The 17,312-nt window shown below is 37.3% G+C and overlaps 1 pseudogene; it reads right to left on the bottom strand.

The window, feature by feature from the left end:
• Positions 1-6,571: 6,571 nt before the first annotated feature.
• LOC101082649 lies at positions 6,572-7,184 on the bottom strand (annotated as a pseudogene).
• Between the last annotated feature and the right edge of the window lie 10,128 nt (positions 7,185-17,312).

The following is a 17,312-nucleotide window of genomic DNA, read 5'->3' as shown; positions in this document are numbered from 1 at the left end:
TAACAAACCAGTTATTCCCTAAATGGACCTTGCTCTCTTGAATCTTCCCACATTTGCATGACTTTCCTCGCCTGGGGAGTCTCCATACCACCTATACTTATCTTTGCCTGGACAGCTAATGTGTATTTTTCTAATACTTTGTGAGAAGCATTTTCTTACTCTCTTGTGGTTGAGTCAGTTTGCTTCCTATGAATGCTAAGACCCTTCCTTTCATGACACCCTTTACTTCTCTTTTTCCCTTTCTAAACAGTGAGTTCCTTGAGGGCAGGGCATGTGTCTTATTAACCTCTCTGCCTCTAGTGTCTAGTATAGGACCCATGCAAAGTAGATGCCCAACAAATCATTATTAAATGTAAGAGAGATGCCACACTTTGTACGTTGTATTATTTTCTATGGTACTTGAGTAGCTTGTATCACACTTAGGAACAAATCTGTAAATGTCAGTGTTGTAGAAGAAGTGTTGCTCCTCCATTTTTCTCACTATGGGCCCCAATCACTTGATCCTATAAGACAGTCAAAGTCCCAGGTTCTCTAAGTCCTGGTGAGTTTCTTTATCTACAAACTTTATGAAGATGACAAAAGGATTTGTTTTTTTTTTTTTTTGAACTGAATATATGGGTTTATTTATTTATTCATTTATTTATTTATTTATAAATATATGAAATTTATTGTCAAATTGGTTTCCATACAACACCCAGTGCTCATCCCAAAAGATGCCCTCTCCAATACCCATCACCCACCTTCCCCTCCCTCACACCCCCCCCATCAGCCCTCAGTTTGTTCTCATTTTTTAAGAGTCTCTTATGCTTTGGCTCTCTCCCACTCTAACCTCTCTCTTTTTTTTTTTCCTTCCCCTACCCCATGGGTTCCTGTTAAGTTTCTCAGGATCCGTGACTAAACTTCTCACTAACGACAAAATATACCCAAGTTAGCATCTTACTCTTTGGTCGGTACACTTCTTTTCCTCAACTCTGTCCTATGATGCTGGTATTCCCTTCTGGCATTACTTTCCAGAAGTTCTGTGCTGTGATTGGCATTGTATAATTTAGGATAGGTATAGCAGAATGTTACAGAACATCTAAATTAACATTACTTACTGAAATAACATAGTTTATTTTTCTCTATGACATCAGAAATTCAGAGATAGTACAGGGTGTATTTGGTGGGTCCATAATCACTAGGGGCTCAAACTTTTTCTCAATTTCTGGTTCTTCTTGTGCTTAGCATGTGCCTCCAACTTTAAGGTCACCTCATAGTCTAAGAATAGTTTTGATGCACCAGCCATCATGTTCACATTACAGACAACAGAAAGAGGAAGGGATAAAGGAATGGTAACAGGACTTTCCTTCCAAAGGAGGCAACTACTTTTATTTTATTTTTTTTAGGTTTATTTATTTATTTTGAGAGAGAGGGGGCGGAACACAAATGAGAGCGTGGGGGAGGTGCAGAGAGAGGGAGAGAATCCCAAGATGGCTCCATACTGGGCTCCATGCTAATAGCCCAAGATCTCATTAACTGAAAGATCATGACCTGAGCTGAAATCAGGAGTTGGAAGCTTAACTGACTGAGCCACTCAGGCAGGTTCCCCTTGGAGAGAGCTACTTTTTTTTTTTTTTTTTACCCACAGAAAACACATATAATTTATTAGATGGACTTAAAAACCCACACAAATCAATTTTAGGCACTTCTTGGGTACAGACTGTGGAAACCTTCTTTCAAAAAAACAGGATATCTAACAGGCAAAACCATGCTTTAATTTTTAGAATAATACAACAATAACTAGACAATTGATTTAAAAAATTGCATAAGCAAACCAACTGTATCCTGTTATAATTTCTTCACAGTTTCACACACCATTTTAGGATTTAATAGAAACAGCCATTTTTTAGCATTCAAAATTTTAAAACTCTCTTTCATTTACTTCACTAATATGATCTTAAAACTATCATATTTTCTTTGAGGGAACATGATATAGAAGTTCTACTTTTATATAGGTAGAACTTTCTTTAAATTAGTATTTTCTATATTGTGTCTATACCTGTACAGAATCAACATATGATGGTTGATGATTTTGATGTCTTCTAAAGTCCATTTCAACAGGTTTATTTTTAAAAGATAGGCTTCTCTTTACTAATTCTTTTAGACATCTAATGTTTATCTGCATTCTTTAAGTAAACATGAGGAAAAAATAAAATGTGAGCTATGGTTTTAAGGATATCTTCAGGTTAAATGCTATATATATATTTGGTTTGGCATCTTTTTCTAACTCAAATAGTTTTATGGGTATCCTCCAAAATGTAATCATTTTTTGGTGGAAGATAACACACACATAATTTAATCCCTTCCATGCCTAACTAGCAGCTTAAGGAGCTTGCAAAGTCTAGGTAGTTCCGTTATCTTTCTGAATCTGCTTTTCAGCATATGAAGCTAAAATTAAGAAACATTAAAATGTTAAATACATTATGAAGGATTTTACTACTGGCTTTTATTTGCTGTGTATACAGCAAGCCAGTCTTCTGATATACCCCACAACCCTGACAATACACTCTAATGAGCAAAGTACAAATCAATACATCAACCCAGTAGTGGGGACACAGCAAAGAACTAGAGAACCTACTTAGAAACTGGTGGTTTGGGGAACAATGGCTGTAAGGCAAAGTTTAGAATACCTCCAGGACTGAGTAACATACCTTCACTGATGGTGAATGCAAATACAGGAGAGCAAGGGTTGGCTGAGCTATGGGAAAGCTGATCCTGAAGCAGGAAGTTTTAGAGTACATGTGGACATTTGGGAGGGGTTATTAAGTCATGCAAAGAAACCTTGCTTCTACCTAGCCTTAAAAGAGGGACTGATGCTATGATACAACTGGGCAATTGAGAGAAGATGACCCCAAAGTTCACAGGATAATCTGGGATGTGCTGCTATCCTCTATATACAAAGTAGAACACATTACAGATATATTCCCAAAAATGCCTGCAGAAAAAACTAGAAACCTATCTATAGGTTTTCTATTTACACTACTATAAACATATTTTGAGGTTGCCTATACTGTATGTGGTTGCTGTAGTCACAGCAAGAAATGTAAAGTGTCTACGAGAAAGGACAATAAAATCCCATTTCCAGGCATCTTAATTTTATACATTCAGACAATAAAGAAAAGAACATCTCAGGGACTTCCTGCCTTTTCTCAAGCTCCCTGTACTTTTCTGTAACTACCTACTAGGCATTTCTTAAATGCCAGAAACAGACACTCTTTTATCTCATGCCACACTTCTAAAATCACCTTAACTATCTGCATTAAAAATGCCAGCCAGCAGGCTAAAGCACTTTATTCTTTTTTTAAAATTTTTTTTTCAACGTTTATTTATTTTTGGGACAGAGAGAGACAGAGCATGAACGGGGGAGGAGCAGACAGAGAGGGAGACACAGAATCGGAAACAGGCTCCAGGCTCTGAGCCATCAGCCCGGAGCCCGACGCGGGGCTCGAACTCACGGACCGCGAGATCGTGACCTGGCTGAAGTTGGACGCTTAACCGACTGCCCCTAAAGCAGTTTATTCTTAAGGCAAAATGTCATATCCCATACCCATTCCCTCTGTCCCCCAAACTACCTGCCTTCACTATATTCTTTGCCCATCATGAGAGCCAAAGAAGTCAGAAAGAACTGAAAATTTTCAAACTAGACTCCTCAGTATAATGTGTAAGATATACTTTATAAATGCTATTACCACAAAATTAAACTCATTAAATGCTTATAGCATATGGCTATCTTTACTAAGATATCAAGAATAATTGTATGACTTTCAAAATTAATATGAAACACGGGATATTTAATCCAGCCACAGGTACAGAGGTATGAGGCCTTGTTCTTTTCAAAGGTAAGCACGACTCTAAATAAGATGATTGTTTACCCCCAAAAGTAGCATATTAAAAACCAAAAGCATTGCCCTTCACTTAATTCTACTTAAATTACATATAAATTGCCAATATAACTATTCATAAGGCTCATAATCATATTTGGAAAGAATACTGTTAAAATTATCTTGATGTATATTTATACATGAATTAAAAATTTTTCCTCATTGTAATTTTGGTTTTATGTACAAGCATACAAGTACAACCTTATTTCTAATGCTTGGCCTAGAAAGGTAGAATGTAACAAAAAATAATGTTTTATAAATGTGGTACAAGATTTCATGTATTCTCATGATGCCATGTCAATAACCTACTACACTAAACCACTGTAACAATGCCGTTCATGCTTTAAACAGCCATTTAAGAATAAATTTTAGCCAACAGCTTGTTGACAAGGGAATGTGCTGGTATACTGCTGAACTCATGTGGCAACAACCCACAAGACTAAACCATGAAAATTCAAATTAAAAAATAAAAAGGGTAAAAGATGCAGAGTTGCTGGACTACTTTACAGAATATTTATCTCTGATGGAAATGCAACATCTGCAAAATGGGCTTGGGTTTTTAAGGGAATTTTTAATATAAAACAAGTAATTCCTAATAGTGATTTGAAAAGTATGAGAACATATGAACAAATAAAGCTTAGTAATTTAGAATTTACTTTTGTAAAAGCAAGCTGACAAATATTAAAATGTTATACTTGCATTATGAACATTATAATATTAATATAAAACACAAAAGCCACTGTTAAACACTGATCTCCCATGCTTGGATTTAGCTACTGAGTATATTACATTTTACAGAAAGAAACTTTCAAAGTTTTGCCAATGCTTGTAGTATATACTATTACTCTTCATCAAAATCTCCACGAAATCCAAAAGGCTCATATTAAAGGTAGTTACGTATTTTCTTGAATACTCTAAAACATGCCAGTTTGGATCAGCCTTCAGATTTTTAGGGCATGAAAGATATACAAAGAGAGTACCCCAAAATATGTGTGAACACATTTAGGATAAGTCTGTTCACAATTACAATAAAAATACCTTCAACCTTCATATCTTTCCATTTTCAGTGAAAAACAAAATACCCTAATCAAACATAAGATATTTGGGGCCAAGTTAGTTCTTTGTAAAAGTAATTTGTCATGTGTTGATCAACTTTTAAACCAAACTCTTTTTTAAAAAATTTTTTTTTAATGTTTATTTATTTTTGAGACTGAGAGAGACAGAGCATGAATGGGGGGGGGGCAGAGAGAGAGAGGGAGACACAGAATCAGAAGCAGGCTCCAGGCTCTGAGCCATCAGCCCAGAGCCCAACGCGGGACTTGAACTCACGGACTGTGAGACCGTGACCTGAGCTGAAGTCGGACGCTTAACCGACTGAGCCACCCAGGCGCCCCTAAACCAAACTCTTAAAAGCATTAAAAAAAATGTATTTTATAGTTGTCAATGCATTCACGTTGGTTAGTAATAAGTGAAAAAGAAAAAAGTGTAGAAACAAAAAAATCTCAAACTATCCCAACTCCAGAAATAAGAAATTTTCAAATTAAGAAATAACATTTGTTGCTTAGAAAATAAGTACTTTTCATCTCAAGGTCACTCTAAATGCTTGTATGACTCAATACCTAAGAAGACTCTAGGTAAATTATTTTATAATATTTATAGGATGATACTTCTCTGGGTAGGCATATTTTACACAACAGCTTCCAATTAATGCTGGAAAAAAATCACTTGATAATTTAATCACAATTAATGATTGACCGATTAATGGATTAACAGTTTTCTCAGTAATTTAGATGGCATAGATCCAATAAAGGAAACAAGAATTGCTCGATGTGAAATTCTGTCCATTTGTAACACTAAGCCAAAAATTTGCAGATACTCCACTCAGATTACATGTTTTCATATACGTAATGTGATCAACAAAAAAACAGGTACAAATGTCGAGCTTTCTTCTTTTCTTTCTTTCTTTCTTTCTTTCTTTCTTTCTTTCTTTCTTTCTTTCTTTCTTTCTTTCTGAGAAGCTCAATGATTTTGGGGGTTGGTTAGTACAATAAAGAGAATACAGGGGAAAGCACAAAATGGCACTTAACACCACTGCCAGTACTCATCTCATTATGGTTATAACTAAGGATAATATTACCTTTTGTGTTATTTGCTTTTCTTTAGAACATAAATCAAAGCCATAAACTTGAACTTGAGGAATATACACTATAGATACACAACCTAATGCAAAATACTTTTCATAAGTAACCTTACATTTTAAAATATTGGAAACTGAATATCTGTGCTGATTTGTATTCTGACTTAATGGAACAAGAAGAGAACAACATTCAACTAAGGTGGTTTACACTGACAATAAAGCTCTTAAAGTTAAAAATGTCTTCCTCTCCCTTTGTGCTTACCACAGGCTATACAATGTCCTGAGAGGATTCATTATGAGAAAAATGGCAATCACAGCTTTAAAGACCTTGCTTTGGAAGGGACTAATGAGAAAGCAGATTGGAAAGTGAGACTTCATCTTTGTTCTCAAATAAGTGGTCTTAATTTTTCTTATAGAAAAAGTTTAAATCAGTTTATTATAAATATATCTAAACCATTATTTTTTGCAGCTTCCAGATAAAGTCCAGCACTTAATTTATACAAAGTCTATGAGAAGAGGTCAGTAGGGATCATGTAATCTTAAATTGTGACATCATTCATTCAAGTCCTTGGCATAATCCCTCGCCAATAAAAGCACAGCATGCTTGGATATGCCACTGGTGATCTTTAATAGAAGTTAATTTCAAAAACTGGGAGATTTCTGCTACAGTCATTCATTCTTTAACATCTTGTTTATTAGCAAAAATCAGCAATCCAGATTTCCTTACGTCCTCATGGGCTAACATTTTATAGAGTTCTTCTCTAGTTACAGAAATTCTTTCTCTGTCTGTACTGTCCACAACAACAATTACAAACTCTGTGTTAGTATAGTAAGTGTTCCAGGAAGAATGAAGAGATTCTTGACCACCAATATCCCACATTAAGAAACATGTTTTATGAATCATTATTTCTTCGATATTACTTTCAATTGTAGGTGATGTATGTACAACTTCATTCATAGAAAATTGGTAAAGGATGGTAGTTTTCCCTGCATTATCCAGCCCAACAATGATAACTTTGTGCTCCTGGTGATTGCACAGTCTCCATATCCTGGTGAAGAGAATTCCCATTCTTGGGCAGCGGACCCCCCTCCAGCCACCCGGGCCGCCTGGCCTCCCCTGGCTCAGACTGAAGGGAGGAAAGGAACACGCCTCATCCCCTGCTGCTGCTGCTCCCGAGCTCGTGGCCAGCTTGCTTCCTGGGAACGGGAGGGAGCTGAAGCCCAGGATGCCCTGCTGTATGTGAGGCCCCAGGAGAGAGCTACTTTTAATCAACCCTCCCAGAAGTCCCACTCAATACTTCTGTTTTTATTTTATTCTCTAGAATTAGTCACAAGACAACTGCCTGCTCTAATGAAGGCTAGGAAATACTGCCTTTTAGCTAAGCCTTGGATTCTATTATGTACAGAAAAGGAGATTGATGGCAACTGAGAGCAGAGTCTCTCCATGGCTGTATTCTTGTATCGGGGTTTACTATTTACCACATGTCCCTTATCTTACACCTTGATCTCCCCAAGTACAAAATCTTTACTTATTGATTTCCACAGAATGCCACACTTCTCTCTGAAAATCTTGACTGATGGTGTTGTTTGTTTGCAGAGGAACAGCTATGGTCAGCTTGCCTGGCTTTGCCACTCCCTTTCTAACCACAAGGGTCCATTCTGCATCAATGTTCTCAGAGTCAGCTGCATTGTCCTTGGAGGGCAGGCACAGAGGGCAGAACTTTTTTTATGCTCCATTTCAGTTAATATTGTCACTTTCTTGTCAGCATCTGAGCTGAAAATCATGCCTTGGCTTTGCAATATTTTGATACTTCCTGTGGCCAAAGGATGAGTGGGTGGAGGGTCTCACTGTGTACTGAAGTGTTGGCAGACTATTGCTCATTGGTACCAGGTACAATTTCTTGCTGCTTCTGATTTGTAGGTTGGCCACCTCTTCCTCCCCTGCTGGTCCCCTTCTGCCATGTCTAGACATAATCCCTTCAGTGAGTTGCTGCTGCCTCCATGAAAACTCTCTCGGAAAGACAAGCCCTTGATGTTCTACATCAATATCACATCAAACTCCATGGGTTTATTACTTTACTGAAAGATTTGAGTAACTGTGTTGAGTTCCATGTAGATGGTAGAAAATGGAAGCTATATTATAAAATAGAACTTTTCCATGGTCAAGGAAGAACCATTTAAGATACTCAGTCTTTCAGATGGAGCCTTTCTCCATTTCTTGTGTGTATTAAATTCTTTCTTGAGAGTGATTTTCTCTGAACAGTGATGTTCTCTGAACATCTTTGAAGAAACCTCTTCTCCTAACCATAGGAACTGGTTTCACACCAGAACCTATTCCTATCCTGATTCCTCCAGCAGTTCATTTCTCCTTCTCTAAAGTACTTTCCAACACTTCTCTGGAAAAGGATAACATCTGAGAGAGTTCATTGTCACCTGTGACATTCCAGGTCCACAGAATGATCCAGAATAGATTTCCAATGTTTCTCCAAAGGTGTGGATTTATTCTGATTGTTTGGTAGATAACTATACCCTTTCTACAAGATGCACACAAGCATATGCATATATACACATGCACACCTCTCTATCAAAGATAAATAGTATAATCGATCTATAAGGTGGTAAGCAAATTGTCTGAGAATTTTCATGCTCCAACAAGAGTCACTGGAGAAGGCTTTGGGGAACTTCACTGCTGTGGGCCGGGTTTCCATTTTGCATTCCAATACAAGGTTGCCTTGTTTCAATAGTGAGAGGCATTGGAAGAACTCTATGGATGTGCTCTCAGAGGCCCAGCCATTTGTTTCTTTTGTTGATTTTGGGGTGCACTTGTTTGTAAATGAAGGTGTACTGATCTAGAAATAGGAAAATTTGCCTACTCTTTCAAGAAGTGAGTTTGGAAATTTTTTTTTTGTCTTTATGGCTTAGAAAATAGAATGTAAGCATCTAAAGACCTCAAATGGGAGAGATAGAATTGAATTATTATAGTTTAGCTATGCCATTGTTTGCATTGCTGGAGAACATTTTATTCACCACACAAAGTAACATTTTGACAAAATGAAAACTAAATACATGGTCAAGTTTTCTTTTCTTTGTTTTAAATAGACTTTATTTTTTAGAGCAGTTTTAGATTCAGAGCAAACTTGAGCAGAAAGTACAGGTTTCCCATATATCCACTGTATGATTAACTATTTTTTTTTTAGGGTGGGAGAGGCATAGAGGGAGAGAGAGAATCTTAAGCAGGCTCCACACTACTCGGGGCTCCATCCCATGATCATGAGATCATGACCTGAGCTGAAATCAAGAGTCCAACACTTAACTGACCTAGGCACCAGGTGCCCCTGTATGTGGTTACCTTTTAAGGTGCAATATTAATTTCTGTTCGTGCCACAAATTTATGATGAGATTCATTTCACTGTTGGATTTTAGTACTGGGTAAATCAACTTACTGGTAACAATAAGGATAGTAACAATTGGTAACAATTGAGGGTAGTCATTAACTGTCCCCACAATGACTTCAGCAGTATTCTTTTTCTCAACATGTGTCTTATTTGATAACTCTTCCTGCTGCTCTTGGATTGAAATAATTTACAGGGAAATGGCTTCATTCAAAGACATTTTCTTTATATGGTGAGTAAATATTTTTAAATGAAAGCAGTTTAGTTATCTGAAAATTGTTACACCTGACAAAATAATTGGGTATGCATTGAATGGGAATCCTTTGCACTCTGCTATTATGGAAGGCGTTTGTTGCTTGGGTCACTCTTAAGGTAGTAACTGTAATCTTGAAACTCCTTCATCTACCTAAGTAAGGGCTAATAGTGAAACTTGCTCTGCTACTGTAAAATGTACTTATGTTGATAGTTTTTTAGGAGATGTCCCTGAGGTTCCATTTATCACTAGGAAGGAAATGTTAGTGCCAGTGCTTCACAGAGAGTTCCAAAGCTTACATTGAGAACCAAAAACTTCCATTTATTTTATCCCACATGGGTTGATGAGCTCTCCTTAGGGACATTTTTTTTTAGTCTTGTAAAGTAGTGACTTGCATTTTCATTCTTTTCCCCTCAAAGTTTCTAATTCTTTTGAATGTTAGTTATATTGTATTTATGCAACTGAGAGGAGGGATATGGAAGTATAAATTAAGATTATTTAATTAATTTATTTATTTTAAAAATGTTTATTTTTGAGAGAGAGAGGCAGAGACAGAGAGTGTGGGTGCGCACGCGTGGGGGAGGAGCAGAAAGAGAATCCCAAGTAGGCTCAAAGCTGTCAGTGCAGACCCTGACATGAGACTCGAATCCACAAACTGTGAGATCATGACCTGAGCTGAAATCAAAAGTTGGATGCTTAACCGACTGAGCCACCCAGGTGCCCCTGAAGATTATTTTTAAAAGTATTCTGCTTCAGGGGCACATGGGTGTCTCAGTCAGTTGGGTGTCCAACTTTGGCTCAGATCATGATCTCACGGTTCATGAGTTCGAGCCCCACATCAGGCTCTGTGCTGACAGCTCACAGCCTGGAGCTTGCTTCAGATTCTGTGTCTCCCTCTCTCTCTGCCCCTCCCCTGCTCATGCTCTGTCATTCTCTGTCATTTATTTAAAAATAAATAAACATTAAACAAATTTTAAAAAAGTATTCTGCTTTATTATTTTTTGTGCTTATTTCTTCCCTGTGGTCTGTTATATTAAATTTTCTGGACTTCATATATATTAATTGAAATACTTCTCTTTCTCTCTCTACCCTTTCTAAAATCTTGATAAAGATTCTTCTTATGTCTCTTAAATGCTGTTGTCTCCTTAGGAAAAAGAAACCTGGCCTAAACTGTCATATAAATTTTTCATAAACATTTGCCTGGAGTGGAGAATGTTTTGCAAAGTTGAAGCATTTTGCTGAGTGCAGCACATGTGTTGTATCCCTTCTTTCAACAATTCATTCATCAGCTGTTTTAAAGAATGAGTTTTCCAGGGTATTCTAGACACTGGGGAGATAAAGTGAGACAAGTATGATTGAGGCCTGAAGGAGCCTATGGTCTAATGGGAGAGACAGATTTGTGAATCAACTATGCCAGTCCTACGGGATAAGGGCTACAATAGAGGCCTGCTCAGTGACAACATAGATCAAATGGGATCAAGAAGGATTCTGGAATGGTTCCAGAAGTAGGCTGCCTTTGATTTGAATTTTGAAAAAGTAGGTAGGAATTAGCTTGAAAAAAGAAAGAATAAGCATTTGAGTGGAGATGTATCTGTTTAAATAATTATAAATCCACTGATGTGGGGCTAAGGGGAAGAAGAATGTGAAGGAGTGATGGATGAGGTTGGGGTAGGTAGGTGACTGTTATGAAGAGCTTTGCATATAAGTGAAGAATTTTGAACTTGAATATGAAAATTATAGGGATTTACAAAACGGTTTTCAAGCAGAGGTGAGAAATGATATTTATAGTTAGGAACATCATTCTGGCAGCAATTAGGAAGAGAGGTAGAAGCAGCACAGCCTGAGGGAAGGCCAGCTAATTATGACAGTGCCTCAGTATCCAGGAGAAAAGAGAGGCAGATTTTAATCTAAGCAGTGATGGCAGAAGTAGAGGAGAAGGAACAGGTTAGAGAGATGTGAAATGATGTCTTTGGTATTTCTTCTACATCCCTGGATGATCTAGTAGGTTGATGATGCTAATACATAAGATGGGAAATGCAGAATAAAAAACAACCCAGGTTTTTTGGGGACAGATGATGTTTTGTTTTGGACATGTCCAGGTAAAATGGCAATGGCATATGCACTCTAAAATTGAATATATGTACCTGAAGCCAGTGGAGGGTTCTGAGCTAAAGATATAGATGTGAAGTCATCAACCTATTTGCAGATACTGAAGCTTTGGTGTCAGCGAGGAAACTTGGGGTTTCCTCTTTGCATTACTCTTCATATTTGTGAGGCATGTGGGAGATGACCTCATGCGATATATTGAAAACAAATGGCCCTTAGAACATTATCTTATACATCCATATCATTATTGTACACTTATCTCCTGAATAGTAAACTGTGAATAGTTTTGAGGGGAAAAGTAAAGGGAGGAGCAGGGAGGGTAGAAGGAAGACAAGTTGAATAAAGACTTGTGTCTTTCAAACAGAATACCTTGTGAAGTTATGGAATCAAAGACAACATAGGGTAAAACCCTAGATCCTTTCTCTGTAAATCTTGGGATAAAATTTGATTTACTTTAGGAGTGTCCAGAGGCATTTCAAATCATCTGCATTATATGTTTTGAAGATAATTTTTTTTTAGAGTTTCCACAAAGATCCACTTTAGGGTTTTTTTGGGGCCTGTGCTGTGGCAGACTTGCTTCCATGGGATACACTTGAAAAGGTCCCTGTGCTCAGAGGCCTTTGGGAATCACATTGAAGTTTTGGAATTGTTTGCCCATGTTAGTTCTATTTGGCCTAACCTGTTATTGGCCAGGAGCTCAACCTGCCCCTGGAGAAACAAAAGGACAGGGTGACATTAGTGCTGTAATATTCACATTGACCTTACTATGCCTCCACAGTGATTCATCCAGGGTTTTGGGTATGAAGGAAGAATACATGGAAAAATTCAAATTCAAGACACGTGAGAATGTTTATTTAAGAACCTGTACTTCTAGCCTCAGCATATAACATTTGACTCCCAGTGGATGAGAGAAGTCACCATCTTCTTGGTACGGCAGAAGTATGAATTTATGCGTTTAGGTCAAGTAGCCTATTATTCCTGCCTCTCCCTAGCCCCCTTTAATTGGCACAGATGCCTCTTAGATCTCAGCTAGTGCTCTCTTACTTTGTTTGTACATCCCTTTTAGAACTCTTTATGTCCTAAAACATGTACAATCTGTCTGTAATTATTACTTTCTTAGGATTGGGAAATTCTTTTCTTGTTTATAAGTTGAGCCACATTGGGCATAATCTAGAACCCCTAAAAATACTGTGTAGAGCAATAGCCTTTACTAGTCAGGCTTCTCTGTTTTTTGTTTTTTGGGTTTTTTTTTTTGTTGTTAACATCATTTATAAATGGACTTTTAAAACTTTTCAGCACTTTCTCTTAGCAAAATTATGAGAAGGAATGACTAGCCATGTACTGCTAAGATGGGTTACCTTAATAAGAAGAAATAGAAAAAAAGGAGCTAATTAAAGCAATGGTCATGTCTTTAGACAAGACCATTGAAAGAAGACATGCAGGAGGTGGAAGTGGTTCAGTGAAAACAAAAGTTCAAGGCTAGTAATTGGAAAGCAGCATTTACTTTTTCTTCTGAATTTAATCCCATCAGACGGTCTACTGTGCAAAAGTGTCTAGTAAGCTGTCAGCCACCAACTTCATATTCTCTCTCACTGGGTTAGGTTTGCCTTCCTCTTTATGATCAGCAGATGGAATTCTCAATTAATGCTAGATCTACTATTATAGAAAAAAATATCCAAAGAGTGAAGGACTCCCTGGAGCCCTTACAAAAAGACAATGGTGAATGATTAGGCAGTACACACATCTCAAGTTCTTTGGAAAAATGTTGAGTGATAGACACAGGGATAGGAATAGTAATAGGAGTGGGCACCCTGGTCTCCCTTGCACACTGGGACAAAAAAAACAGATCTAACAGCACCAGACATCAGACTCCAGGAGAGGGAACCTGGCTGTGAGTTTATAAACTACCTGCTTAGGGAAAACCAGCCCCTATCCTGACATAATCAGGGGCATAATAAAGATCACCTAGTAGATATTGGCCCCATTTTTCCACCTCAATATCAGGTTGGGAGAATATCAACCTTGCCCTAGGCCTGATCCAGGCCTTGTGGTGGCAGTTCCATGCTTTGGTGGCCCATGGGCCTGATTTACCAACTCAGTGTTCTATGGGGGTTGCTTTAGCTCCTGGTTCCAGTTGTTTTCCTGGTGCCCTACAAATTTCTCTTTGAGTGGCCAGTCTGTGGCAATTGGTCTTAGGCAAATTAACCCTTCCATCTTATGTCATTCCTATAATCTCTGTAATACCCAAATAACTGTGCAGCAGGAATTGAGAGGACTAGATCCTTGGAACATCTCATAGTCCCTTCCATGTGGCACTGACAGTCATGATGGGAAAGCCTTACAAGACAGACTTGATTTTCAAAGAAATTTCGCGTGATTTCAAAAAATCCTTCTTTAATAAAGTGTTTATATTTTTCACTCAGTGGTGCTAGTGCTTTGAAAGCCTTAACTCTTAGCGAATCCATTTGCTAAGCAATTTAAAGTTTATATAACTAACAGATAATGGGTGCTTACTAAGTGCCAGGTACATAATGTGGCACTGTCATTATGTTTGTTAAAGATAAGAAAATGGAGACTCTGAGAAATGAACTCACTTACCCAAGGCAATGTAGCTAATAAATAGTCAAAGTGAGGTTCAAGACCAGATAGGTATACCTGGATCCAAAGCTTACTAAAACTATGGCTTGTGCAAATATAAAGGCCGTACTTAGATTTATGCTAATTTTCAAGGGTCTTATATTGCAATAGCTTTTTACCTCCTTCTGATTCCTCTAACATGTTATTTCATGCTGACCTACACATGAAATGTGCATTTCTTTAGTTTTACCCCACAATCATCCCACAAAACATGGATTAGCAAATAGAACTCACTGAGAATTTAATGGAGGAGTCAAAAAAGGGTTTTTATATTACTGCAACATACTTGATTTTTAAAAAAAATGTTTATTTATTTATATTGAAAGAAAGAGAGAGAGAGTATGTGTACACAAGTGGGGAAGGAGCATAGAGAGAGAGGGAGAGAGAGAATCCCAAGCAGGCTCTGCGCTGCCAATGCTGAGACTGATGTGGGGCTCGATCCCACAAACTGTGAGATCATGACCTAAGCCAAAATCAAGAGTCTAATGCTTAACTGACTGAACCACAGAGATGCCCCGTGACACACATGATTTTAATTGTCAACATAGAACTAATTAAAAAAAAATGTTTACCTTTCGCCTTGACACTGTGAAGAACTTCTCATCGCAGCCTTTCTTGCCCTACTGGACTCTTCTTTTCCCTTCTCTCCTTTTTGCAACTCCCTTTCAGGAATAAGCAAGCAAGCCAGGAAAACAACAACAACAAAAAAACAAACAACAAAAAAAACTAATCAAGAAGCAAATCTGTCTTTCTTTAAAAAAAAATGTAGACAAAGCAACTCTTCTCTTCCTCTGAAACTTTGGTATCAGCCAAAGCCAAGGTGCTCAATATTTTACCTTCTTACATGAGTAATTATGGATGTATCCCCCTCCCTTTCCCTCTCCCTCAGAAAACATTTACTCTATAAGGTGAATACAGAGTTTGTAATTTTATGATCAGTAGATGTAATACTCAATTCACTGTAAGCAATGGATAAGAATTAAAAAAAAAAATTAAATAAGGTAAATGCATGATCATGTCTATATTTAAGGGAGGAATAAAATATAACCTTCTTTTGGTTCAGATTATTCATGTATTTCAAGATATAGCATATCAGGGCTGCTATTATTAACAATACTAATCAATGTTTTGGATATATTCAAGAGAGTAGATTAATCAATCTTTCTTGTTAATAGTATGATGAATAATACAATCCAGTATCCCAACATATAGGACTTTTCTAGAGGAATTCACTGTAAGTGTGACAAAATTAAATGCCTGGCTATTACTTCATACTGGTGTTAAAAACAAAAGCTGACAGTCAGATTCTCTGACACATTCATTAACCATAGACAAGGGAACAGCAGAATTTGCTTAAATAAATGCAAATGGATCCCATTGTCCTTAAGAGTGAAGACAACACAAAATAAGGAGGACATTTTGGCACTGCTTAAATAGATATTTCTTTTCTGTGCAGAAATAATGTCTTTTTCTCGTGAATTGTACTGAGGTGTCCATTTTGCTTAAATCTTAAATTAGTGGTATGTGTGGTTTAATTCTGGTCAAGATGAGGACATTTGAAAAAAATCTCATAAGAAACATCCAAATCTTATTTTTTAAAATAACCTTTTATAAAAAGCTAGATCAGTATATTATGATATCCTGTATTCTTATAATTACTATTTTCAAAAATGAAATTAAGGCACTCCTGCTGAGTAGATCTCTATTATAGTAAATCTTGTTAAGAATTGTACATGAAACTAGTGAAACACTATTACCAAAAATGTAACAACTGCATGTAACAAAATCCTGAAATAATATGATTATAAGGTAATCATTTCTTCAATCAAAATTTCCATTATTAACATATTGGGAAATCCATTGTGCCTTTGCACATGTTCTTTCCTTTGCATGTGTTCTTCTGGAAAGGCTCTTCCTCCACATTTTTCTCAAGGCTGGCTTGTTTTCCTTTTTTACATATTTAAGAGCCTCAAAAAATTAAAAATAGATCTACCCTATGACCCAGCAATAACACTGCTAGGAATTTACCCAAGGGGTACAGGAGTACTGATGCATAGGGGCACTTGTACCCCAATGTTTATAGCAGCATTCTCAACAATAGCCACATTGTGGAAAGAGCCTAAATGTCCATCAACTGATGAATGGATAAAGAAATTGTGGTTTATATACGCAATGGACTACTACGTGGCAATGAGAAAGAATGAAATATGGCCTTTTGTAGCAACGTGGATGGAACTGGAAAGTGTTATGCTAAGTGAAATAAGTCATACAGAGAAAGACAGATACCATATGTTTTCACTCTTATGTGGATCCTGAGAAACTTAACAGAAGTCCATGGGGGAGGGGAAGAAAAAAAAAAGGTTAGAGAGGAAGGGAGCCCAAACATAAGAGACTCTTAAAAACTGAGAACAAACTGAGGGTTGATGGGGGGTGGGGGTGGGTGGGAGGGACGGGAAAGTGGGTGATAGGCATTGAGGAGGGCACTTGTTGGGATGAGCACTGGGTGCTGTATGGAAACCAATTTGACAATAAATTTCATATTAAAAAAAAGGTAAAAAGTAAAAAAAAAAAGCAGATAATCAGTTTTGTTTGGGTGAGGATATGCATGAGTCTTAAGTAAATAGAAATGTATCAGGGGTTTAGGGCGGGAAAGTAGGAAGCATCCTGTAGTTGGAGTGTAGTATGCATGTATGTGTGTGTAGGTAAGTGAGTTAAAGATTCAGCTATAAAGATAAGCAGGCATCAATCAGGCAGGACTTTGTGTATTATTCTACTGTGCTTGTCAAGGCAAAATAGACTGGAGAAAATGATTTGAATTTTAGAAGCATCACTTTGATGGCAGTATGGAAGGTTGATATTGGGAAGGG

This window comes from Felis catus, chromosome B1 (genome assembly GCF_018350175.1).
Source record: "Felis catus isolate Fca126 chromosome B1, F.catus_Fca126_mat1.0, whole genome shotgun sequence".
NCBI classification, from domain to species: Eukaryota; Metazoa; Chordata; class Mammalia; order Carnivora; family Felidae; genus Felis; species Felis catus.
The sequence above is the reverse complement of the archived record's forward strand: the minus strand, read 5'-3'. Positions and strand labels throughout refer to the sequence as shown.